The following is a 23,599-nucleotide window of genomic DNA, read 5'->3' on the forward strand; positions in this document are numbered from 1 at the left end:
ACCTTTATTTGTGTTTTTTTAAGTGCCATCTCCATTCTTTGTGGTTACTGAGAGTGTTTTCCATATGAGCAGCACTGAAGAGTCTTCCAGAGCCTGCAGCTATGCCACACTGGAGCCTGCTGAGCAGCCAAGCAAGACCCGCAGAACCCCAGCGCGGGCTGGAAGCTGCCATGAAGACTACGTGGGCAGTACTGGATCTGCCGAGAACTTAGGACAAAACCACTGCTGGGGACAGGCGAGGCTCAGGAACACAGCACAGACGGAAGGAGCTGCAGCAGAAACGTGCCACAGCCGAGGGGACACGGGGACAGAGCGGGAACAGCAGCTCCAGTGCTGCCAGCACTGCTGGGCTGGTGCAGGTCCCCAGAGCCCCCAGGCAGTGGCTGCTGGCAGCCTTCGGGCAGGGAGCTGCTCTCCACAGGGAATTGGCTCTCCCCATACACGCTCCTTCATGGAGAGCCCTCTTTGTTTTCTTTCTTTAGAAAAAAGGAAAAGGCGAGGGAAGCAACAGCGCCGTTTTCCAGGGACCCAGGACTCCTCGTGCCCAACCCCAGAGCGGAGTTAAACTGGATTAAATCTGAACAGAGCTCTCTAGCAGAGCCCGACAGCAGAAGGAATCCTACACGCACACGCTTCCCCCTGCTCCCTGGGGATGGCAGAAGGGACCTGGGGGCGCATCTTGTACCTGCCCCCACACCCCTGGATAACATGACACACCATAAATAACAGGATGCTCACCTGTGGCTGAGCAGCAGTGCTGTGCACTGCCCCTCACACAGGCAGTCCTGCAGGGCAGTGGCACGGGCCGGCTCTGCCGTTCCCTGCTCTGTGCAGACACGCCGGGACTGTGCCCAGCGCCGAGCCCGGCAGCTCTCCTGGCACTGCCCTGCCCAGACATGCCTGGGCTGTGGGTTCTGCGGGGAGGCGTTCGCAGGGAAAAGGGAGACCTTAGAGAACCTTCCAGTACCTAAAAAGGCTGCAGGAGAGCTGGGGAGGGACTTTGGAGGACAAGGAGGGCAGGGTTAGATGAGATATTGGGAAGAGATTCTTCCCTGTGAGGGTGGGGAGGCCCTGGCACAGGCAAAGCTGTGGCTGCTCCTGAATTGCTGGAAGTGCCCAAGGCCAGGCTGGATGGGGCTTGGAGCAGCCTGGGACAGTGGAAGGTGTCCCTGCCCATGGCAGGGGTGGCACCAGATGAGCCTTAAGGTCCCTCCCAAACCAAGCCAGCCTGTGACTCCATGGCTGACCTTGCTTTGCCACTGTAACATGCTGAGGTGAGCAGCCCATGGCAGCAGCAGCACCTGATGCAGGCAGGTACAGACTCTGCCTTCCTGATTTGGGAGAGAGCAACAGCAATTGCCACCTGGGCCAGGCTGGGGTGCAGCACTGGCAGCTCAGCTGTCCCATGCCTGATGCAAAGCCCCATCTCTTCCAGAAGTGCCTCCAGAAATGCAATGCTGGAAATGCAGCAAATATTACACACTGCTGGTAACACCCCTCCCTCTTCCTCGTGTCCCAGACACGCTTTCACTCCTCTTCCCACCATCCCATCAGCTGCCAGCTGCAGAGGGGCCTTGCCAGCTGACAGATGAAGCTTCAGGTTAACAAATCCAATTTGTCGGAGACAAAAAGCCAAAGCGTTTCATTTCTGATGGCTTTTTTTTCATAAAATTGCTCAGACATTCAAGACTTGAAATGTCACCATGTCACTCGGTGGCGGCTGAGGGCACAGAGCTGGAAAGGTCAGGAGAAGCTCTCCAAGAATCACCCCTGCTCAGTTTGAAGGGAAGGGGAACAGGGCAGACAGGGCCACCGTGATTGCTGGGGACAGGGAGGCCACCAGCCAACACACAGCCCATGCTCCCAGTCCAGCTCTCAGCAGAGCACAGGGGGATGGTGATGCCCAGCGCCAGACCATGAGCACCCACTCATGATTGCAAACAAGCCCCTTTGGCTCTTCTTGACCCCCAAACTCCCTCCACCCCACTCCCCTGGGCCCCAGGCCAGCTGGGACCATCGCATTTCCCTGAGCTTGAATTAACAAAGCCAAAGGGTTTTCCCCAGAGCCACTCAGGGCATCTCCCACCAGTGCAGGATGCAGTGGCAGACTGGGAGGCAAGGCAGAGCCCACCTGTATCGCACGAGGAGCAGGGAAGGCTCCAGCAGGTACCACTGAACCACAGCAGCACTTTGCCGGGACCTCTGCCTCCCCCGAGCTGAGCCTCGGAGCAGGGATGTCCAGAAGGGTTCCTGCTGTGTTATCCCACGAGCAGTGCTCAGGGCACTCTGCCCCCAGCCCCGAGGGACCCAAAAGCTGTATCAGCACAGCCGGGGCCAGTCGCAGAGGCCACGGGCACAACCAGGGCTGCGTTCCCCGCCAGGACACGGGGCAGGGAGCAAGTGCTGCAGCTCCTGGGCACCCCTCCAGCCCACAGGAACCCGAGACCTCCCTGGCGGGTGAATTTACTGCTGGGAACATACAGTTAGAGCCCGGAGGTCAGGCAGAACAGGACACCCCAGGGCCCAGCTATGGGACGTATGAGAGCGCCTGAAAACGAAAACGGGCAGTGTCCATGGTGTCCATCTGTCCCTGGAGCCACCAGGCCACTGTCAGCAGCCTTGCCGCAGACAGTGCTCGGGCTGGGTGTTTAACTGCAGGAGTCTGGGGAGAACATGAGCTGCTGCAGGGTTCTGTGTCAGCCACAGCCTCCTCACAGGGCTGGAGCCTCTCAAATGCCAAGGGGCTGATTCTGACCTCTGCTCACACACAGCCCCAGCATGGGGGTCAACAGCAGCCAGCTGCAGCACCTCCCATCCCTCCCATCTTAGAGCATGTCATTGGTCAAAGCCTCAGGCTCTGGGCAATGCCCAAAGCACAACGACGTGATGCAATGCTAGAGCCCACGCTGGGACTGTCCCAAAATGCTGAAGTCCCATCCCAGAGCACAGCAGGTAGCAGGTGGGGGAGCAAAAGCTGCTTCCCACACTGGCCTGCCATACTCCTGCACAATTCCTGGTCCCAGCAGTGGGAAAGGCTCTGGCTTCTCTGCGCAGGATGATGCAGAGCAAGGATGCTGCTCCAGTTTGCCTCTCGGGCATAGGGGAAAACAGAACCCAAGGGAAGCACTGCCAGGGGGCTGAGCCAGGCAGCAGTGGGTGACCAGGAGCAGAGAACTGGGAGGCACGACTCGGGTCAAGCTTGGCTCAGCAGCAGCCGCCCACCCTACACCCAGTGCCACAACACCCACAGGAGACATTCCATGGGAACAGGGACAAGATGGAGCCTGGACTCTCCTGAGGCAGCAGGGAGCTCCCACTCCCACAGCACAGGGCTCCTTCCTGCGTGCTCCTGGGAGGGGGCGGCCGGGAAGCAGCTGGCACCGAGCGGAGCAAGGGCCACGTGTCCCCTCCGCCACCGCTCCGCACGGGCTGTTCCCGGCCCTGCCGCCTCCTTCCCGGCAGCGTGTCCCACGCGCCCGTCTGCCGCCGCCCGCTCCATCCTCCCCTCACCCCATCCCACCTGTCTCAAAGCTCTCCCAAGAGCCCCAAGCCTCCCCCGGCGCGGCGCTGCTTGGCAGCCGTGTGGGTTTTCCCGGCTGCTGCCCCGTTGTGCCAAAGCGCAGACTTCCAAAGGCTCTGCGATCCTTGCGGGTCCCTTTCAGCTCGGGATATTTTCAGATGCTGTGACTGCAAGCAGCCAGGAAGGTACCTCTGTCCTGCACTGCCATTATCCACACCCAGAGGCTGCGGCTACAAGCAGAGAGGCACATACAGATGGAACGGGATGGACAGACAGGACTCCAAGTGATGCCACCACTTCTGGCACTGCCTTGGCAGAGGGCACTGAGCAGCACACCCTTCTTGTGACTTCAAAAAGCCCAAGCCCAGAAATTATTTACATAGGCAAGATTTCACGATATGGGGTTTTTTCACTCCTAAAGGACTTCTCAGAAAAAAAATGGGTTTAAAATAGTGACTTCCAAAGAAAAATCCAAGTTGAAAGCCTTGCTTTGATTTTATTTTAAGATTAAAGCTCTCTGCAGAGTGTTCTAGGGCCCTGATGTGAGGACCACAAGCTCCTCTGATACTTCCTAGAAAAACTTCCAATTGAGCCACCCGTAAACGCTCCTTGTGAGAAGGTTCAGAGGGCCCGGAGGAGAACAAGGCTCTCAGGGGACACACACACTGCCCAGGACACCGCCAGGCTGCTCTGCCTTGAAAGCATCTCTCTGCAGGAGGCAGAATGGAGGATGAAAAATGGGGGCATGGATAAGGGATACAGCTCACTCAGAGACATTGGAAAACATCAAGGGTAAGTCAAGAACAAAGCACTGGGATGGGAGATCCGGTTACACGACAACACAGCCTAATTACAGCCTGGCTCTGGCGGCTTAGAAGAGAGAAATCCAAGCCTACGAGCTCTGTGAGCTGACCTGGCCAGCCCAGTGCTGGGGACAGTGGCTCGGGGGCACAGACCCCTCAGGAACACCCCTCTGTTCCCCTGCAAAGAGCATGGCAGGAAAGGCAAGAGCTGTTCCCGAGCTTCCCTTCCTGTGCCCTTCTTACACGCCCGGCACAGGTTGCTCTGGCAGCGGGAAGCGCTCGAGCATGCAGGGAGCTCACCCCGTCTGGGGGCACCCAAAGGCAGCACAGAGCCTGCCTGTCCCCCCCACTTCACCAGTCCTGCCCCCAGCCCCCCTAGATGCAGAGACACAGCCATGTCACCCACCCCTGATAAGAGGGGACAGCCCAGTAACTACAGCACAGGATGAGGTAGGACATTGGGGACGATGCCCCAGGTGGGTCACACAGCAACCAGGAAGACCCTGCCAGCTGAAAATGCATCTCCAACACGAAAATTGCATGTCTTCTCTTCACCCCTTCCTCATTACTCCTTACCCAGTCCAAAATCCAGCTCCTTGCCACACCAGAAGCTCATGGCACCCATGTGGGCCCCCATCCCAGCTCCCACACCCCACAGCGGGCTCCCTGAGGCAGCAGGGATGAAAAGCCTTAGCTGTGAGAGCCATTAAGGATTTCATTCACCTTTCTCTCTTACTTCTAAGAAACACTTCAGTTCCTCCCACCTCCCTTCTTTTCCTCTTTTCAAAGCAACCTTACAGCTATTTTTAGATCAGCACATCTCAGCGCTGCCGGATGGGTGCCATCCCCCGCGTCACCTCCACCGGGAGGAGAAGCAAAGGGATGCTCCAGTTCTCCACACCTCTGGGGCAGCTGCTCAGCCTGGGGATTTTCAAGCTGCTTTCTGGAGGCATGACTGGATAAAGCACGGAAGCTGCCGTCCCACTGCTCGGGAGCAGATGCTGAGAGCACAGCAGGTCTGTGGTCTTTCCCAAAACCCAGGCGGCCTCACCCGGATCCCCTTACAGGACCATCAGCACAGCCTTTGGGGCATGTAGTCCATGAGCAGCTCCAGGGGCCAGAAATATCCCTGGTGCTCCCACCTCGCGGCAGCAGACAGGTCAGCCTGCTGAAATCAAGGTGCTGAGACATGAAGGTGGTGGCTGGAGCTTCGTCCTCATCCCTCCCCGAGGAAATGGGACACGTGGTGAGGGTGGCTCGTGCTCCTGCCCCGCTCCGCTTGGAGCACAACTGTCAGCTCAGCCTCAGCCCTTGAGAGTGCCAAGTTGTGCTTTGGGCTCCTGGAAAAAATAAATCTTCTTATCAGCATGGTGCAACAAGTCCTTCCAGGAAGGAGTTAGCAACAATCTTGCTCGGCTGCTCTCCTCGGGGCTCTGAGCGCATCCCAAAGCAGAGCCAGGGCTTGCCTGGTGGGGCAGCTGTCAATTCCAGATGAATGGTGCTAGGGGACTGCAGATCCAGGGATCTTCCTCTTCCAGACAAGTTTTGCAAAAGGACAGAAGTAGGCTGCAAGTCTCAGGACCTGGATGCCAGAAAGGAACAGAGGTGGCAGGAAATCCCAAACCAGCGGAAAATTCAGCTTGGTCTGGGTCAAATGCAGAGGAGGAAGTGGAGGCACAAGCAGAGGCAGAGGAAAACCCCTTCCAGGAGAGCAGCCCAAGAGGTCAGGTCTGTACGAGGTTTCGGCGATTCGCAACGCTTCGATTCTGACGTTGAAGGTCAAAACCCTGGAGATGGTCAGGAGCTGGCTCCCCAGAGGATGATTAGCCAACAATTCTCCCTGCGGAAGCAGAGCAGTCCCAGTGGCATGTGGGAGCAGCAGCTGCCACCTCCCACTGCTGCACTGGCAAAAAAAATCCATCCCGGGCACAGCAGATGTCACGTCACCTTTGCTCTGGAGTGGGTGGCCGAGCTGGGACACGCTGATCCACCTGCCTGGGCTGGACAGGGAGGTGACCCCAAGTTCCCACAGTCAGAGCTCAGTGAAGCAGCAGCATTTGGGGTAAAACCCATCAGGAGAGGAAGGAGACGAGCAGCAATCTGATGGAGGCTTCCTGGCTGCCGGCACTGCGGGGACAGAGAGGCTGTGCTGGAGCCCCAAAACAGCCTGTGCCCTGGGATCACACTGAGCTGCCAAGGTTGAACCATTCCTGGGATTGCATTTGGTCCTGCCAGCTCCTGTGCTTGCTCTGGACTCACAGGGAGAATGTGAAACCACCCATGGCACGTGCAGGGCCATCGCTGCCCCAGCACCCTGGGAGAGCTGCATCCCCTCCTGCTGAAATCTCCTGGGAGAGGGGCAGAGATTTACCACGGGGTGAAAAAGGCAGCCCAGCTGCCCAGCATGGGGGGATTAATTGGGGTGGTGCCCTGTACCCCCAGCCAGAGGCAGGAGAGAGGCTGCATTCAGAAATCCCTGTTGGGTATTAACAGGGACACCAGGTTATATCCAATCGCCACCATTTTAGAGCCCTGAACCAAGCAGCCACATGTAAATACACCTGGGAAAAACAGATTTGCTTCTCATTTTATTTATCAGCCAGGGCTGGGAGAGCAGGGATGCATCCCCGAGATGCCTTCTCCTGGCTCCAGGAACGTGTTCATTATTCCCAGGCCGTGTCTGGCAGGGTGCGGATCGCTCTCAGATTACAGATGTTTATCAGTGAACTGTAATAAAGGTGGGACAGTGACACCAAGATGAATATTATATTTCAGGAAAATTTAAATGAAATGATCCATCATGCCCAGCAGATCAGCACCACCCTCTGCCAAGCCCCGCACGGAGCGGAGCAGCTCCAGGACTGAGGCTCCGCTCTGGAGCCCCACAGTCACCTCGGCTCAGGGCTCTGGAGGAAAAGCAGCGGTGACAGATAAAGAGAAGCACTTTGGGTTTCCAAGGGCACACAGAGAAACAGCAACACGGACCGGCTGGGTGGCAAGGGAACTCCATCCTTCTCCAGCAGGGCAGTGAGACATCCCCGAACACCGGGGGACAAGCCCTGCTCCATTCACCGAGCGAGCCCCAGGCCCAGGCTGAGCACACCCAGAATCAGAGGGCCCTCGGAAACGGGACATGGCTCGGGCAGGATGTGGAGGGGAAGGGTTACAGAGTGGCTTTTCCCTTAAGTGAAATATTGCCACTGGCTCAGTGGAAGCAGGAGGTTGGTCCCTCCAGGGAGGAAGCTATCAGAAACCACTCTCCCTCCCAGCATGGCTTGCCCACAATTTGCTACCTGTTGCACTTTACAATCAAGCAAAACACTGGAAGAACTAAAGAGGACATTAAAAATCCAGAGCGGGTGCAGAGTGTGCAGGGCAGGGACACCAGGAATGCTCCGAGCTGCTGCAATCCAGCCATGGAGGCATTACACATTCATCTGAATTTTAAATACAGAGCATGATGACTGGCATCCTCACAACTGCCACCGCAGCCTCACACTACAGCTTTTATGGTAATTCACAGGGAGTTACCCACAAGGCACCGCAGAGATTTTCTTGGCAGCCATCCTAAACTAATTTTTATAGGTTAGTGTACGGTTATACATAAACGTTTAAGAAAAATAAAATGGCGACTTGGAGGGAAGGACATGGCTGGGAGGTTCTGTGCCGTGGCACGTGATGGTCCAGTGCAAAACACCACGGGGCAGAGGTCCACTGCCGGCCACCCCATGTCAAGGCCAGCGGACAGAAACACCAGTTGGTTCATAAACTGGTTTGCACTGGCTACCACAAGACCCAGCCCTCTGCATCAATCCTTCCCCAGCGCCTCTGGGTCTCCAGAGCGTCCCCTGCCCTTTGCAGGCTGTTCCATTCAACCAGGTCCCACCTGGCCAGGAGACAGCACTCTGCCGGCTCCCAGGGGACCCGCCGGTACCGGGCTGTGGTGCTCAGCCCCTGTCCTCGGTGCACCAGCCCGGAGGGGACAAGAAAAATCCCAAGGAACAACAAGTTGTTGGTAGAAACTACAGCACCCTGAGAAATACCCTTCATAGAATTGTGGAGTGGCTTGGGTTAGAAGAGACCTTTAAGATCATCTCGTTCCACCCCTTGCTCCCGACGGGACATGGCTCTGCCCACCACCTTTGCTTCCTGCATATCCTGACCGTGCTGGACACGGGAACTTCTCGTGGTGAGGGGAAACTGCTGCTCAGCTTCCAGCTCCTCTCTGCTGCCAATGGAGGTAAAGAGCTGAAGCCGCTGCCAGCAAGCAGCAGCACCTCGGGAAACAAAGGAGAGACGCAGCAGGAGGGAAGCCTTGAGCAGTGCAAGCCCGAAGCAGCAGCACCCATCTGTGATTCACAGGAACCAGAACAAACACTTGATGATGTCAGAGCTGACGATTAGCTTAAAAAAAAACTACAAAAACCCTGAATTCCTGCAGCTTTTGCTGCACGCACACACGCATGTCACAGCATGGAAGCAGCAGGTCTGTCCATTGCTGCTGGATCACAACAGCAAAATGGAGGGAAGCATGACCAAGACTTTCAAGGAAAGAAGCTTTCAGACTTAAATCAGCTGTGGAGTTACTCACAACACTGATTTGGATACAGGGACACCTCGAAGAAAACAACTGAACAACAGATCAGAGGGAAAGATGGTGAGATTCAGCTCCAGCACCACAAAGAGACAAAGCACTGAATTCCTGACGAGGCAGCTATTTTCCCAGGATGGGATTATTGCAGTTTGAGAAGCCACATGCACCATGTCCTCCCTCTCCTGCTCACTATGTGCCATCCCAGCTGGCTGTTTCCATGCAAGAGAGATGGAGAGCACCTTGCCCCCAGCTTTGTGCCTTCTGCACCCAGAGCACGAGGTTACCCCGTGTGACTCCACACCTCTTATAGCACTGCCCACAAAGAGACGTGAAAGCAGGGGAAAACCCTGAAACAGCCTTAGGTAAAGTCAGGGCCTTTCTGGAGTGAGGATCTGGTGGATCTTGACTGTGAAGTTTGGATCTGATGTATCTCAACTCGTCCTGATGATGTGTTCCCTGGAGCACAGCAGCAAGCACAGGAGAGCGAAGCATCCCCGAGGTCTGAGCAGACCAGCTTTTACCTGCTGTGCTCCCAGGCAGGCTGACCAGAGGAGCTCAGTGCTCAGAAGCAGGATATGTGATGCATTCCTACCATCACATCCCTGCAGACCCCGTCCAAGACACCCCAAGACTGATGCAGAGAGATGGCAGCAGGAGAGGTGGGACCCGGTGGGACCCCCGGCACGGAGCACCCCAGGTACAGATTCACCTCTGAACCCTTCACTACTCAAACCCCAAAAGGCTTCAAAATCCTCCTGGAGAGAGAGACCCTTCTTGCAAAACCCCTGCAGGACCTGCCACATGTTGCAAATCGTGGCTGCAGCTGAACCAGCCGTGATCCCCGGGAAGGTGGGGACAGCCCAGCTGCTCAGAGGTCACAGTCAAACTGCAGCCCCCGGACTGGTGTAAGCCAGCACTGACAGAGCACTCACCTACAAATGGGACTGAAAACAAGGGATTCAGCTGCTGCTGTGCAAAAACAACCCTGACACGGCAGCAGGAGTGGAGAACTCCAGGAGCTGGGCACAAATAGCCATAGGCTTCCCAACCTAAACCATCCCACAGCCCCGATTTAATCTGATTTATGCAAATGTTAAACCAATTTAGGTGTACACATTGTACGAGTTGCCTGGCCCAGTTTAATTTGATAGGTTTTTAAACCTGTTTAGACAAACTAATATCTGCTGTCTAATCTAGAGCAGCTCTTATTTTGTGCAAATGTTGCCAGGGAACTAGAGCACGGACGTTCTGATGGATCCTGGTTGTACAACACTCACACTGCATCAGCCTGAGCGATAGTAATGCATGGAAAACGGGAATGCTAAAATCCCATCTCCCTCAGGGCTGGCCATGCCCAAACAGCAGAGCTCCCAAATCCCATGCTGCTGCACCACGAGCTGTGCAAAGGCCATTCCCAAAGCTTTCAAAACCCACAATGCACAAGCCCAGGTGAGGCTCCAACAGCCCAGGACCACAGGATGGCAGGATCGGGACATGGTGAAGCCTCGCTTCTCTGGGGTGGGGGACAGAAGTCCTTGAGGGGCCAGGAAGTCCCAGGAAGAGGGAGAAATCCCAGCTTTGGGTTGTGTCCTGGTGTGTCCCCCTTTCCCAAGAGCGGGGCTGTCTCACCCTCATTATTCCTTTGGCTCCAGAGTCAGCAGAGCATCCCCGAATACCTCAGTTCTGCGCCTCCAGGTGTGTGCACAGCCCATGCCACGCTCCTCCACCCTGCACGTGCCTCCTCCTCGCACCTGGGCATCCCAGGGGGATGCACATCCCCATCCCCTTCCTCTGCCACAGCAGCTCCTCTGCCTCCTCCTGGGCTGTTCACACACCTGTGGGAGCCACACGCCTGCCCTCGGGAGCCGGTGGGAGGCCGGGAGCCAAGAGGCTTCACGGATTATAAAAAAATAATAAATAAAGTTCAAAGAAACTCACACCTCCCAACCAGCTCCTTATGGAGCCATGTCAAGAAGGCAACAGGATTCTGAAAATTCCTCTTTTTTCGGAGGATGCTGGGGCTGCAGGGGGACACGGCCGTCTGTGTGCAGGACAAGCAGCTCGGCACGGGCGTGTCAGATGAGCAAATAATCCGACAGCACAGGCAGCCTTTGCAACAGGAACGCCAAGCTTGATAAATTACAAGGCAAGACAATGATACCCAAGCTAGAAAAAAAAATTAGAAGTCCAAAAGAATTATGTTGGATCAGACCCAGAACTCCAGAGGGCTTATGAGTTGAAAGATGGGGGAAAATAAAAGACAATTTTCAGTTTCCTAGGCTGATGTCAAGGAAAAAAAAAAACAGCTGGTCAAGTTATAAAGCAAATAATCAGAAAGAGAGGACAAGAGTAAAAAAAAAAGGTCTAACGAACAGAGCCTGCAGATTGTTCCAGCTTATTGTGTAATAAACTTTGCAGAAAGGAAGCTGGTCTGAGTGTTACTACTTCAGGGCTCACAGGTTTAAAATCGACCACAATTTTTAAAAAGCAATACTGACATGGCCAGAAGCTGCCCAGCCTGGCTGGCTCCTTCCATTCGCAAATATAAAATAAATGAAATATATGTCCTGGGGGTTCTGCCCAGAGACACCAGGCCAGAGCAAAGCCCCCAGCTCCTGACCCCATTCCCACCATCCTCTGCAGGAAGCAAAGAGCTTCACGGATGGAGGGAGCTGGGCCAAGGGAAGGGATTATTTGAAGTACAAGTCAGGCACATTTTTCACGCTGTTGAAGCAATGATATTTAACAGAAGTCATTTACAGATTTCTCTTTTTTTGAGGAGAGAGTTATGAATAATATGCATGTTCTTATCAACTCGTATAAGAAGAATTTAAAGCTCAAAGTTCAGCAACTGTGGATTAAACTACTTAGCAGCATCTTTTTAATGCAACTGAGTAACCTCTCTCCTTACCATACGCTCGCACTGCCCACACTGACTCGGGTTAGATCTGGCTTCGCTTTATCTCGGATTCCTACACTCGCAATTTTATCTCTGCAATGCAAAAGAAAAACCGTTTCAGCTGGGAACAGAGCGAGTTCAAATCAAACCCATGTGCGGCGCAGGCCACAGGCCACAGCTCGCATCCATCACGGCAGCTCGCCACCCACGCAACCCTGGCGCCACGTGGGGAGCGCATAAACAGCTCAACAGGCGTTTACTACCTGGAGTAACTCTGCTCCGAGGAGAGCAGCTGCATGGGGCTGCCCCCGGTGCCAGCCTGGGGAGCGCCCCGCCGGGCACCGCAGAGGGATCCACGCTGGGAGGGACCCCCAGACCCCAGAGCAGCATGGGGTCGGAGTCTCCCACCTCAAAGCCAGCTCTGGGGTCCCTTAATATGGCCCGAGCCCTTCGGAGCTGTTCCTGTGCCCTGAGGAGCCACAAACAGCACCCCCCTCCAGCCTCAGTTTCCCCGGCGTGTGGCCACATCATCTCTGCGGACATCCCGCCTGGCTGGACCTCAGCTGTCTCTCCACCCTCATTCCCACCTCTGTCCCCAAGGCAGCAGCAGAATTGAGGGTCTAACAGGAACCCACAATCCTGGAGAGAGAGAGCAAAGGCACGTTTTTCCTCTTCTCCTTAGGGAAGATGTCACACTGGTCACTCCTTAGCATCCTGAAAAAGGCACAGCAAACCTGCTCCCCTAAGGACGAGACGAAAGGGATGCCCCAGGAAGAGGCTTTGTTCACCAAACCTACATTTATCAACCCAGTGAGCACCAGGGAACAGGGGGACACAGAGACATGGGGGCCACAGAGGACCCAACCCTGTCCTGCCAGTGAGGCCAATGCCAGAAGACAACCACAAAAGGACCCGAGGACCTCCTGCCCGTCACCTCCACCACCCCATGCCCAAGCACATGAATGGCTCTGCTGCGGGGGACCCCTCTCCCCCAACATCCCTTGGTGGCATAGCTTCAGCTGGAAGCTCCTCTCACATTACTCAAAGTATTTATGACTTTTTCCCATTTGAAATATGGGCCTTTACCACGCACAGGAAGGAGGAGGAGAGTGCCAGCAAACCCGTTAATTTATAAGTCAATCTGGCAGGGAACAATTAACAGCTTTCCCCCTGCTGGGTGTGCAGAGGGGGGGTATCTTCCCCGTAGGAAGGGCAGGAGGGTCCCCTCATCAGCACACGCCCTGCCCTGCTGAACCCAACAGCCTTTGTGCCCAGCACCCAGATCCAACCTCATTTCCCTCACTGGGAGCTCTCACAGGGACAGCAGCCCTGTCCCCCACAGCCAGGTCCCCTTCAGATTACACAAACAGCTCCTCCAGCCAGGTGCAGGTACAAAACCCCCAACACACGATTTATAGGGAAAAATGATATAAATCCGTAATATTTTGCCCTGGCCAAGTCAAGCTGCAATCAGCATTGACAGCCGGGAGCTGCGGGCAGGAGCAGAAGCAGGAGTGCCATGGGGAACGTCCCCTGCAAATTTCAGAGGGGTTTGCCTGGGGAGGGAACAGGCGACGCTCCAGGCACTCCCCTCACTCCGCAGGGTGTTCCCGCTCGGAGGAAGGGCTGAAACTCCCCCGTCAAAACTGCATTTTCCTCCCAACTGCAGAGAGTGCTTTTGCGGGAGAAAAGCCTCCCGGGACTCGGAGAGGGTGAACGCCCCAAGAGCAGAGATGTCCCCTACCCCACGGGGTCCAGATTCCATCCCGCAGATCCTGACCACCCTCCCACGGGCATCACCTCTACACCCACACTGCTCCCCTTATACCACATTTGCTTGCCCAGGAGGGGCTGGAATGGGATCCTCCTGGGGAAACACAAACATTATTAATCTTTACACTTATTGAAGGGGTGTGGGGGGGTTCACCCTCCTCGTGACAAATTCTGGCTCGGTGACACGGAGGCTCCGGGGCCAGCTCTTGCCTGCTGCAGGATGATCCCAGGGCTTGAGATTTCAGCTGAAATCCCCGAGGGCAGATGGAAAACACCACCTGCTGTCACCCCAGAGGTGTCCCGCTGTGACTCCAGGGCTGTCCCCAGCCCCAGAGCCCAATTCCCCTTTCAGAAGGGTGTAGCCCCCAGAGCGCAGGGGAGAGGCCCCCCCCAACATGGGGACTTGGGTGGTTCTGGGGTGACCCACGTCCCTTCCTCACTACTGTCACCGAGCCACCCCACAGCCGATGACAGCGGGGCAAAACCCACTTGCTGGTGGGCTCAGGGGTGGTGGGAGGACAAGGCACCCCCGGTGCCTGGGGTGGGAGCAGGCAGCATCCCGGGGGACACAGCCGTGTCCCCAGGACGCGGTATCGCACAGGGGAACGCTCCGACGGCTCCTCCGACACCTGCATCCCGGCGGTGCTGCTCCGGGAGCGGCATCGGCTCCACCACCGGAGCATCCCAGTGTGCCCAGAGCCGGGAGGTGGAGAAGCCACCGAGCAGCACCCAGCACAGGCGGTCCCACGGTGCTGCTCCGTGGGAGCGCAGCCCCGAGCACGGGGGTGATGCCGGAGCCCCCACGGCCACGCGCGGGGCCGCACCCCGCACCCGGCGGGACCGCGCTCGGGAGGCGCCGGAGGGACGGGGCGGGGGCGCGATGGCAGCGACAGAAGAGCACGGAGGGGCGCCGGGGGTCCTAAAGCGGGGGCGGCGGGGGAAGGCACCGGCAGCGGGGCGTGGGACGGAGCGGGGCGCGGACACATCCCGGGGCGGCGGGGGACGGAGCGGGGCGCACCCCGGGAGCGGCAGCGGGGCGTGGGGCGGGCTCTGCCCCAGGACCCCCTGGCCGGGCTGCGCCCCCCAGGCTCCAGCGCAGCTCGGTGCCCCCGCCCGGTTCCGGGGCCGCCGCCCCGGCGCTGCCCCGCATCCCCCCGCCGCACGTGCCCGCGGTCCGGCGCGCCCCCTCCCCGCACCCCCGCTATAGCGCGGCCCCTTCCCCCCGCACCCCTCCCATGCGTCCCCCCATAACACGCCCCCCATTCGCCGGTGCCACCCACCCGCGACCCCCCCAATCGTCGCCGGCCGCACCCCCCGCAACGAGACCCCCGCCCGCCTGCCCACCCCCTCCCGAGCGCTCCCCGCTATAACGCCATCCCTCACCCCCCCCGCCGGCCACCCGCGCCCCTCTCCCGCGACCTCCCCCGCCGCTCTCGCTGCACCCCGATGTAACGCGACCCCTCCCCGGCGCAGCCCTCCCGCAGCCCCGCGGCTCAGCGCGGCCCCTCGGCCACCCCCGCGCGGACAAAGCGGCCCCACGCCCCGGCCCCGCTATAACGCGCCCCCGGTACCTGCCGGCGCGGCCGCCCGCTCCCATGCTGCCGGCGGAGGGGCTGCGAGGGGCCGCGGCCGCCCTCCCCGCCCTCCTCCTCCTCCTCCTCCTCCTCCTCCGCCTCCCCGCTGTCCCTCCGCCTCCGCCCGGCGGCTGCGCTGGGGCCGCGGCGCGGGGACACTGCGGCGCGAGCTCCCGCCCGCCGGCCACTCGCACAGGTGATGTCATTCCCCGAGCCGCCGCCGCGTGACGTCACCGCGGGGCGGGACACCCCGAGCCCTCCCCGCTCCGCCGGGGGGCGCGGGGGCCGTGACGTCACCGCGGAGCCGCTGGGGCGCGGCCGCGCCTTAAAGGCGCCGCGCACGTGGGAGCGGAGGCGCGAGGGGCGCGGGGGTCCTTGCAGGGCCTCCCGACACGTTTAATGCAGCCACCGCGTTTAATGGATCCGCTGTGGCTCCCGTGTTTGGTGTAGCCTCCACGTTCAGTAAATTCTCCATATTTGCCCTATCTCCCGTGTTTAATTTATTCCCCGTGTTTAGTAAGTTCTCCATGTTTCCCGTGTTTAGTATACTCCCAGCGATAATTGGAGGAACGGTTTTCCCCTCATTTTGCTTTTCTGGAGCTCCGGAGCATGCTGGGGTCGCGCTGCTGTTGGAGCAGGAGGATGCTCTCGCTCCGAGGGCAGACATCCACTCCCCCATCTGCTGCTCCAAAACTTCCCTGATCCCCCGTGTGCCTCCTCAGACTGACCAAATGTCAGCCGAGTTTTAACCGTTCCTGGGAAATCCAGCAGAAATACGGGATCGTTTCTCTTGCCGGGGCTGAGAGGAACTGCCCCGCTGCACGGCCTCGGGCCGCCACCATCGATTGGGGGTTTCGCTCGTTTTTCTGTATGACAAGAGCCAAAAGCCAAGAAGTTGCTGTTGCTGCGGCCTTGGAAAGGAACCGCAGGCATTAAAGCTGCTGTGTTTTCCCAGGTACACCAGAAAAACGCCATCAGCACCCAGCGCTGCCCTTGCTGCAGGCGGAGGGGCTGCGTGAGCTGGAGGGCGTGAGGCAGCGCCAGGAACCTTCACTTGGATTTCTTAAAATAATTTTCCTCTGTGAGAAAAGTCCTTTTCCAAGGATTGGAGCCCTAGAGATCCACAGAGGTCCATAGAATCCCCTAGGGATCCGTAGGAGCCCAGAAGGACCCACAGGACCAGCTACAAGGTGCCCACCACACTGCTGCGGGGTCCAGCCCCATCTTCTCATCTCCTGGGGGAGTCCAGGCCCTGCCCCAGACACCCTTTTCCCATCTTCTCCTACAGACCAGGGATCAATCACTGATTCTCTTCCACATCCGGAAAATATCCGCTTTCCCTGCCAGCCCAGCCCCTTTCCGCAGGGCCCGGTGGCAAACACCGCATCTCCAGGGCTCCACGTCCTATCTGCTGCATCTGTGTTCTTAATGGATGTATAATATTTTACAGTAATTTCCTCATTTGTCATGCAATCAAATCCTTTGATCAGACACGGGAGAAATGTAAATATCAATTATTAACCAGCCCATTCTGGTCTTGCTTGACTGGATATTTATTTTTTTATTATTTTTTGGAGGAAGGAATTGATTCATTTGCAATTCAACTCTCCAGCCCATTCTTAATTTGGATGCTTGCATTTCTGGATGGGTTGTATTTTTGAAGGGGGAGATATTTGATCACTAGAGCGATCGATGTTTCCATGTATATTTTATAGTGCAGAGATACTTTTGTAGAAAAGTGTAAAATAAGTGGGGGGTTTTAAGTTCTGTGTGTAGAGAGCTGCTACACCATGGTTCAAAATCTTGGTAGCCAAATTTGCTGCTCTACAGTCATTTATAGCCCTTCAGAGCGTTGGCATGAAATGGAGAGGTGGCCAGGAAATTTCTGACAGAATATTTTTCCATCTGCAAATAGTTATATTTTTTTCATTATTTTCTCATGAGAGTGAGGCAATTTGTATAAACATGTTGCCTTAGGCAAAAAAGGCTTTGGAAATGAAAATAATAACAAAAAAAGTAAAATAAAACTAGAAGAAAGATGAAACTCAGTTGCTTTCTTTTTGGCTTCCCATTTGGAGATGGTTTTCCACTCGAAGCTTTGGAGGTTTCTGGTGTTTATTTAGCCTGAAAAGTCAAGCTGGGGTTGTGACACAGATTTGTCTTGGCATTTCAGTATCCATGCTCTCCTGACATTTTATTGGTGCCAGTTTTGCAGGAGGTAATCCCCATTCTTCCCCCCAAAATCCCAGTTTTGGCTTAAAATTCAGAAAACTGGGAGTGTTCTCCTTTCAGCCAGGCTGTTTATTTGCTTTCTGGAGTTTTATTGAAGCTCTGAGAGTTGCATTTTGCAAGCTGTCTTCCTCCTGAAAGCGAGCAAGCTGCGCCTCTTCCTTAATCATCTGCTTTTGTTTGCTCGAAGGAAAATACCAAATATCTCATGACTTGCCATAAAGCCGTGAATGACTGCAGGGATGCGCAATTCCTGCCTGGCCTCATGACTAATGGGTGAGTTTTCAGGTGCACGTGGAGCCTGTGGAGATGTGCCCCAAATCCTGCCTGGTTTGGGTTTTTTTATCAATCTGCTAAAGCAGATGACAACATATTCTCACCAGCCCAGCAGTGGCTGGTGCAGAGGAGCTTCTGCAGTGCTCCTGCAGTATGAAATAGTCATGGAATCATGGAATGGTTTGGGTTGGAGGAACCTTAAACATCATCTTGTCCCAGCCCTGCCATGGCCACAGACACCTTCCACTATCCCAGGTTGCCCCAAGCCCCGTCCATGTTTTACCAGGGATGTGATCCAGCCCCTGCAGACACACTTTGTGAGTCCTGCAGAGTGTAAGAAGACTTTTTACCACTGTTATCCTGGAAATCCTTCACACACCTCACATCACCTAAGGGAATCAACAGTTTGGGCTTGACCTTGATGCCTGGGGTTTGTGCTGGAGCCAACTTTACTCCCAACTTCTTTTCCAACCCTTTTTTGTTTCCGCTTGGTTTTAATCCATGTAAAAGCTGTGTGAAGAGTGAGTCTGAGCTGCAGCCGCTGTGCCCAGACACAGTCACTGGTGGGTTGTGAAAAAAGCTATTGATCTCCCCCTTGATGGCGTTTGAATTCAGTTCTTAAATTAACGCTGCCAAAACAACAGCTAAAGCCCAGGCGCAGGGCGCGATCGATGCCGGCTTGTTCCCGGCTGAACGGGCAGGTGCCGATCCATAAACCCGGATCCTGTGCCATGACCCTGAGCCGAGGGTGGGAACTGCTGCCACCGCTTCTGCAGATCCCAAATGGGTATGTACCTGTTTGATTTCCATTTCCTTCCAGTTCACCGGAAGATTTTGGCAGGTCAGACCAAGCCCTGGCTTCCAGAACCTGCCTTATCTATAACCTCTGGGAGAAGGTCTCGGCAGCAGCTGAGAAACCACTTCAAAAATCTTACCCCTTCCTGAGTCTGGGGTCTTCGTGAGGCAGAAACTCATCTCTTGACGGAACTTACAGAGGAATTCTGCGTTGCTGTCATCCCACTGGATCCCGGCTCCCACACAGCAGCACTACCAAGAGAGCGAGGCTGAAGGAGCAGCAGGAAGGGCAAAGCCGAGCTCACCATCAGGAGGCTTCACTCCAGCTTTGTGCTGTCTCCTTGCTCCCAAGTCCTTAACACAGTTTCCCACAGAAAACCAGCGAGGAATGAATTCCTGCAGAAGCACAGCAGGGGAGGGAGTTCACGGGGCTGCACGCTGGCCCCGGCCTTGGCACTGCCCAAACGCAGTGGAATTGCCAAAGCTGGCGGTACAGAAAATTGAAACCTCTCTGGTGTTCAGCAAACAGAGGCAGGGGGTGCCCTGCGAGGCTCAGCACCCCACTGAGGCTCGTAGGATCCGGAATGGTTTGTGTTGGAAGAGGCCTTAAAGCCCCTCTAGTTCCACCCCTGCCGTGGGCAGGGAACCCTTTCATTATCCCAGAGTGCTCCAAGCCCCATCCAGCCTGGCCTCAGCTCCAGCAAACCTGCCCTTCTCAGGCGCTGCCTGAAAACCTTGTGTCCATGAGACACACAAAGAAGCTCCGTGGCTGCAGGAACATGTCTGAGGCACAATTACCCACCTGGGGTCATTTGCAATCGAGGCAAATGCCTCCAAGGAGGGGTTTTTGCGGGTGGTGGTGCCAGGGGTCTGCGGGGCGGCAGCTCCGGCTGGATCCAGGGCCATCCCCAGACTGGTTTCCAGCAGCATTGCTGGTGCCTGGGGACTGCGCTTGGGGTGAGAAGACAGGCACGTGTCAAACACGTAAGACACGCTTTGGCACCGTCTGCTCCTGCAGAACAATAGTTACTCTTCATGTTAGTTCAGTTACAGATCAAATAATCTGAAAAATTCACAAGTGGCTGCGGATACAAATTAACTTAACAAAACATTTTGAAAACGGCGCAGTCCTGGGGAGAATACAAATGTGGCAGGCGCCCATGGGAGAGAAATCCAAGTGTCTGCACCAGAGTCCTCCCATCAACATTTTCCTCGCGTCAGATAACATGGGAAGCAGCTAAAGCTGGATGAAATATAATAGTAACGTGATCCAAGATGGAGCGATGCCATATGGAAGCCCAGGGAAGTTTTCTCCGCTCTTTGCTCCGCTGATGTTTTTCAGCTGTGTCATTGGTACTTTGCTTTATCAAGAACATTATGGGCTGAATTCTGTCTGTGCAGTGAAAAATGACAGGCTGAGGTTTGCTCTCTATTGCACCAAAGTCATCGGTGTTGCGGGAAGGTAAAGGACAGAGGTATTTGGCTTGTGGTCACTGTTTCATAACTGCACAGCAAAAGCTATAAAATCTTGATGAATCTTTTGAGCTTCCAAGCCTAAAACAGCTCTTTGGTTTCCAGCCTGGCTAGGTGCAAATGTGGGTGCTGTGGATCGAGGCAGCAGCATCCTCATGCCCAGTGCTGGTAGTGACTTGTTACACACAGGAATTGCTCTGTTGGGGAAATAACCCAGCAGCTGCTTCCCCTCCGGGTTCCTTTCCAGCAGCGATGTTCCCAGCCCAGCTGCTCAGTGGGGCTGCAGTTCACCCTCTGTGCCGTGGTAGCTGGATTGAGATTGGTTTTGGTGTGGGGAGAGGAGACTGTGGGATAAATATGGATTGGGCTAAATAAGGAAAAGCTGTGTGGGATGCTGTGAACAGCCTCGCCGCAGATGTAACCCACTCCATATGGAAGGTCCAAACTCACCCACGCTGGGGTTTGGCTTTCCCCACCACGAGCCAGAGCTGATGGGGAGCCACAGCACGGTGGGGGAGCTCCCAGGGGGACTTCCCAACCGCCAGCTGGACCCAGTGCTTTATCCTCACCTTCTTGCTTCCCCTGGGCTTGTTCCCAAGCCATGCTCACTTTCCCCAGCTCAACACAGAAGGATCCCTGCAGGACTGAGCCAAATCAGCCCTGAATCCCTTTCCCCTTTGCACCCCAAGGTCCCGCTGAGCTCCAGCGGCCCCATTCCACCTCCCCCGTACTCAGGGTTCCAGAATCACAGAATGGTTTGAGTTGGAAGTAACCCTAAAGATCATCTCGTTCCAACCCGCTGCCATGAGCAGGGACACCTTCCACTATCCCAGGTTGCTCCAAACCCCGTCCAACCTTGTCACCCCACGCAGCTGCCACCAAAATCCCACCCCTCTGGGCAGCTCAGCAGGAGCAGGAGCCACCCCCATTCCTGCTGCTGCGGGAATTACACTCACTCCTCATTATCCTTGCTCCTCCCCAGCCGGAGCAGGCAGCAGAGGCTTTTTGTCTGAATGAAATGAGAACAAAACTGGTTGGAACAGTGCGCGGAGATCAGTCATTAGTCATTTCACCTTTTTCAGGAGCTGCTGCTAATTGAGACGCTCAGGTACTGCTGTCACCGGCAGCTGACTCACTCCAGCCCCGCTGCTCAGACCCCCCTGCCGCGTTTCGGGTGTCACTCAGCTCGTCACCACTTTTGGTTTTGTCCTCGTGGGCCCTGGAAGCTCAAAGGGGAGGAAGCAGAAGAGAAGTGAGCTCGTCAGTTCCAAAGGGCCGTGGCAGAACATCGCAGTTGGGCCGGACACAGCCCGGGGCCGGAGGGGCCGGGGGGAGGAGAGGGGATCCCTCAGTGCTCCCTCGAGGCGCAGCTCAGATCCGGCCCCGGCGCTGTCATTGCCCACCACCCTGCTGCCCTCAGCCGGACAATCGTGGCCGAGGGATGCCTGGTGTTTATCCAGCCCTCGTTACCACAGCAGCCTGTATCCCAGGAGGGGGGAGCCCGCCTGCACCTCTCCATCCTGGCTGCTCTGCTGGCTCTGCCGGCACCGGGCTGTGCGAGGCCAGGCTCAGGCAGCGAGGGCAGAGTAATGTCACCTCCCAGGAGGCGGCAGCTGGCTGAGACTGTGGGCATGGGCAAACACTGCTCCACCGTCACCGCCTCCAGAGCCTTTGGTCCAGCAAAGCTCCCTGATGAAGCGGGTGCCTTGCTAGGGAAAAGTCCGCCCAGAGGAAAGGTGTGCGTGCACATGTCCTCTAGGATCTATGACCTGCGACATCATCCTATGGGTAAAAAAATCCGGATCTGATCCTCAGGACGCCTCTTTGCAGGCCTGTGGCCTGTTGGATTGTGAGAGTGTGGTGGGGAATTGCTGTGCTTGGAGCAGGGAGAGAAGCTTTTGTTTGAAGTGGGTTAAATTATCCAGAATATAAAATAGGAAACAGTCTACTGAGGCTGAATGAGTCGTGCCATGTGGGACTCCGTGATCCCTGTGCCAAACAAATGAGGTCTTAATGCTCTGCCAGCCCTCAGGGAGGAAGAGATAAATTTATATTCCTTCCTTCCTTCCTTCCTGCCTGCCTTCCTGCCTTCCTTCCTCTCTTTTCCTGTTGTCCTCTCCTGGACAAGAAGCTGGTAGGAAGCTGCAGGAGATTTGGCTCCATGTCAGCCTAAGAAGCCCCCAGAGATCTAGCAACTCCCAGGTGCTCCCACCACAGGCCCATGGAACTGACAAAGTGAACCATGAAGTGAAGGTTTCCCCATCCTGGAGGAAGCTTCTGCATCCTGGAGACCTGCAGAATGGGAGATGGGACCAACCTCTTTGCAAACAGCTCTTTTTCTAATTGAATTTCTCCCCCGCGTGGGTCCCGACACTTTGCTTGTGCACGGGGAAAGTGGGGTTTAAAAGGGAATTTCTGTCTTTTATTTCCCTGCCAGTGCAGGCGGGTGGGCGGGCGAGGCAGTTGGAAGGATGTTTTCCTTTCGTTTTTCAGTCTCATTGGGCCGCTATATTTAGGCCAGTTTCTAATTTTCTGGGCTTAATTAATGAGCTGAAGTTTTCACGCACAGGCGCTCGAACAGCTTGGGAAGTTCAGCCTGGCCACTGGGCAGGAAAAAAATTGTCTTTCTTCTCTGCTAGTTCTGGGAAGTGACCTGTAGATAACCTCAGAGGAAACATCTCTCTGGGGTCACTGGGACATGCCATCCCTGACCCTTGGGCACGCTGTGCATAACACGGCTTTGCTCATGTGATGCCAGATAGCCACAGTGCCTGCGTGCACCCTGACGTGGGGCTGTGCTGTGTGTGCTCCCAGCAGCCATCAGGTGCCAGTCCCAGGGACACAGGCACCCCCTGCACAGGGGGTTCTCCCTGTGCTCCCAGCATCTGTCAGGTACCGATCGCACCAATACACCTGGATGCCATCATAGGCACACAGGATGCTCTCAGTCTGTTTTTCCTTTTTTCTGGAATGGGTCTTGGATGCCTCATGGCTGCACACTGGGTACAAGCAGTCCTGCTCCTCCCTGAAAACCGGCCCATGGCCATTGCTCTAATCATGTAAAAGGGCTTCAGAGTGCAGGGTGGCTGTAAATCTTTCGAGTTTTGAGCCCCTTTCCAGCTTCAAGTTGCCACCTGGATGCTGGCCAAATGGCTTGGCTGATTTTCCTATGGACGTGCCAGATGCTCTTGGAGCAGCTCCAAAGGCACAGTGTCCATTTGTCCATATCACCTGCATGGCTTTTAGTGTTTACTGGGGCGTGATTGTAACCCACTGCCAAAGGCACAGGGTGCTCAGGGAGATGGGTGCACAGCCCAGCTCATCTCCCCGGTCACCCATGGGGAGCCAGAGCAGAGCCATCCCTGGGATTTGCTGATTTTTCCCCAGCTGAGCTTCTCCTCACCCAGCACCTGCGGGGTTAATGCTGCAGAGGCCCTGCCTGCTCCCTGCCTGCTCCCTGCCTGCTCCCTGCCTGACGAGCTCCTCTCCGTCAGACCGATGCTCATCTGCCCAGATGTGTTAGGGCTGAGCCACCCCACACCTGCCAGATGTGTCCCTGCACCCCTCTGCCCCCTTGCTGTCTGACCAGGGGCACTGTGGCAGAGGGGACATGCAGGTGCTGCCCTTTGCATGCTGTGTCACCCCCCCCACCCCGGGATAGGC

At 56.1% G+C, this 23,599-nt stretch overlaps 1 protein-coding gene across 2 annotated transcripts in view; it reads right to left on the minus strand.

Moving 5' to 3' along the window:
• The window catches only part of PTPRS (protein tyrosine phosphatase receptor type S), a 149,204-nt gene extending 133,850 nt beyond the window's left edge, over positions 1 to 15,354 (minus strand). The window contains exons 1-2 of one of the 2 annotated variants that reach the window (XM_032092822.1): positions 15,161 to 15,217; positions 11,829 to 11,909 (exon numbers count right to left, since the gene is read on the minus strand). The gene's annotated coding sequence lies outside the window, so the exon portion shown is untranslated. Of the gene's footprint in view, positions 1 to 11,828; positions 11,910 to 15,160 lie in introns of both variants that reach the window. The other variant, XM_032092824.1, reaches the window with a different exon arrangement.
• Between the last annotated feature and the right edge of the window lie 8,245 nt (positions 15,355 to 23,599).

This window comes from Corvus moneduloides, chromosome 28 (assembly GCF_009650955.1).
Source record: "Corvus moneduloides isolate bCorMon1 chromosome 28, bCorMon1.pri, whole genome shotgun sequence".
In the NCBI taxonomy this organism is placed as follows: Eukaryota; Metazoa; Chordata; class Aves; order Passeriformes; family Corvidae; genus Corvus; species Corvus moneduloides.